This window comes from Palaemon carinicauda, chromosome 27 (assembly GCF_036898095.1).
Source record: "Palaemon carinicauda isolate YSFRI2023 chromosome 27, ASM3689809v2, whole genome shotgun sequence".
NCBI classification, from domain to species: domain Eukaryota; kingdom Metazoa; phylum Arthropoda; class Malacostraca; order Decapoda; family Palaemonidae; genus Palaemon; species Palaemon carinicauda.
The window spans coordinates 46,147,874-46,151,129 of record NC_090751.1 but is presented as its reverse complement, the minus strand read 5'-3'; positions in this window follow the sequence as shown (position 1 = coordinate 46,151,129).

Here is a 3,256-nt window from a genome sequence, read left to right as displayed (position 1 = left end):
CGTAAACAGAGTCAAATCTGGGGGGAGGACGAGAAGATCTGCTCCTTTCCGTAGGTTCTCATCGTCCAGCCAACATCGAAGATCCGCCCGTTCCGAAGGTCCTATGGGAACTAGGAAGTCCAGGGAATCGTTTCCCTGATTCCATCGTGACTTCAGCCGCCACTGGATGGATCTCATCCTGAGGAGGCCGTTTGGAACAAGACGAACCAAAGACGATAGATGGCCTAAGAGACGTAACCACAGTTGGGCTGGAAGCTCTTCTCGTCTGAGGAAAGGTTCTGCTACCTTCCTCAGCCTTGCTATCCTTCCGTCTGATGGAAAGGCTTTGTGGAGAATCGTGTCTAGTTTCATGCCTAGGTATACCAGTTTCTTCGTAGGGCACAGAGAGGATTTCTCGAGATTTACCAAGATCCCTAGATCTTGGCAAACTTCCAGAAGCCTGTCTCGGTGTCGCAGAAGGGTCGACTCCGAGTCTGCCAGGATTAGCCAGTCGTCCAGATAACGAGGGAGACGGATGCCGTTCCTGTGAGCCCACAACGAGATCAGAGTGAACACCTTGGTGAACACCTGGGGTGCCGTGGAGAGACCGAAACACAGCACTTTGAACTGGTAGGCCTTACCGTCTAGGCTGAATCTTAAGTACTTCCTGGAAGACGGATGGATGGGGATCTGGAAGTACGCGTCCTTCAGATTCAGAGTGCCCATAAAGTCTTGTGGTCTCACTGCAAGTCTGACCGTGTCCGTTGTCTCCATACTGAAACGAGTTTGTATGACAAACTTGTTTAGTGCTGAGAGATCGATGACCGGTCTCCAGCCTCCAGACACCTTCTTTACAAGAAAGAATCGACTGAGGAAGCCTGGGGAGCCGTCGTCGACCTCCTGGAGAGCATCCTTCTTGAGCATGGTCTCGACTTCTGCCGGGAGGGCCAACCCCTTTGGTGGTCCCAAGGCATAGGAGTTCAACGACACTGGATTCGCTGTCAGGGGAGGTAGAGATGTTGTGAACGGGATGCGATACCCTTGACCGATCACAGAGACCGTCCAAGGGTCGGCCCCGAGTTGCTGCCACCTCTGCACGCAACTTTTTTAGGCATCCCCCCACAGGTGGACACGCGGGGGGACTGCCACTCCCAGTGTTTGCGACCTTTGCCGCTTCCTCTAGGAGTTCTACCCCTAGAGGACTTGCCACGTCTTGTCTTTCGGCTGAAAGGACTGCGGCTTAGACACGCTTGTCTTAGCTGCCGGAACCTGCTTAGGTGTCTTGCGAGCCTGCTGTTGACGTTGTTGTTGAGGGGCTGGAGGTTATAGGGCCGAGATGTCAGGGCCCTTTGGAGGAGAGAGTCCTGGTTCGATCTCCTCCACCTCTCAGCCGTCTGCTCAATGTCACGAGGCTCCAGTAACTCCCCTTCAAAATTAGAGGAGTGTCTGAGCCTGCTGACGTCTGCAGTGGGGATCTTCGGATGGCACCTCTCGGACACTGAATCGCGTCTTTTGAGGATCATGTTGGCCCACAGGTTAGTGACCTGGTGGGCTAGAAACTCAATAGAGCGAGAGCCCGAGAAGAGGAAGGTCTCCAAAGCTTTCCTATTGCTCTCCTTGGACAGATCCTCGGATCGCAATAGGATGCCCAGAGACCCAAGCCAGAGATCAAGCCACGAAGTTGCCTGCATGGCACTCTTCGCGACTTTTCCCAGGTTTTGGGTCTCTGACGCTGCAAACGTCACCTGCCGGGTAGAGAGCTTCTCGAAAGAAGTTCCCTTTGCTAGTTCTTCCATGGAATGATGGAGTGGGAGAGACATGCAAGACTCCCCGTCGATCTCGAAATACCTCCTCTGTTGGACTAGAGGAGGTGGGAGAAGTTTGAACCCGGCAGAAGAACGTCCTGAGGAGGCCAGACCGGAGAGTTGAGCTTTGACCTTGTCTCTGGCGCATTTCCCCCCTTTAGACCAGGGCAAAGCCACACTAGTCTTGGGGGGCTTCTGGACACCAAAGACCTCGTCAAGCACAGTGTCTTTCCCCTCGCGAGGGGCTGTCTCCGGGTCCTTGATTTTGTTGAGCTCCCTCATCAATCCAAGGACCTGCCAGAACGCATGTTCTGACTCGCTGTGCTCTCCTCTTGGTGGAATGGCAGCTAAGTTTCCCATCCCCAGGAGGTCTTCTTGGGGACATCTGGCGCGCAGGTGTGCGGGCGTTGGCTGGACAGGAACAGGAGATTCCTTGGGGAGCGTGGGCGCGTAGGAGCACGGACTCAAGAAAGAACATGTGCGCGCATGTGTGAATGCGCGTAGGCACGCAGGAGCACTGGTGCGCGGGCGCTCAGACTCTTGACTAAGTCCAGAAGCGCAGGAGAACGTCGGCCAGAAGAGCGCGTTTAGCGAGCGCCCTTCTTAGGGTCTGCAGGAACCAAGGCATGCGGACGTGAAGGGCGAGCTGCAGAAGATCGTGGGCGCGGTTGCGCCAAAATAAGAAGGCGCTCAGCAATAGAAGGGCACGCAGGCATCAATGGGCGATCAGGAGAGCGCAAGCAAGGCAAAGGAGAACCCTTGCGTTCATCAGGACCAGGCGAGCGTGGGCGCACAGGGCGCGCATCAGGCACAAGCACAAATGAGTGCTTGCGCGCGGGCGAGTGCTTGAGCGCAGGAGAATGATGGTGCGCAGTGCGCGCATCAGGAAGGCGCTGCAACTTCTCTGGAGGATGAGAGCGCCCAGGAGAGAGCTGGCGAGCAGGAGATTACTGGGGCGTTGGAGAGTGCTGCAACTTCTCAAGAAGATGAGAGCGCTGGCAAGCAGGAGATCGCTGGCGCGTTGGAGAGCGCTGGCGAGCAGGAGATCGCTGGCGCGTTGGAGAGCGCTGGCGAGCAGGAGATCGCTGGCGCATTGGAGCGCGCTGCAACTTCTCTGGAAGGTGAGAGTGCCCAGGTGAGCGCTGGCGAGCAGGAGAGCTCCCAGGTGAGCGCTGGCGAGCAGGATGGCGCCCAGGTGAGCGCTGGCGAGCAGGAGAGCGCTGGCGAGAAGGAGAGCACTCAGGTGAGTCCTGGCGAGCAGGAGAGTGCCCAGGTGAGCGTTGGTGAGCAGAAGAGCGCCCAGGTGAGCGCTGGCGAGCAGGAGAGCGCCCAGGTGAGCGCTGGCGAGCAGGAGAGCGCCCAGGTGAGCGCTGGCGAGCAGGAGGGCGCCCAGGTGAGCGCTGGCGAGCAGGAGAGCGCCCAGGTGAGCGCTGGCGAGCAGGAGGGCGCCCAGGTGAGCGCTGGCGGGCAGG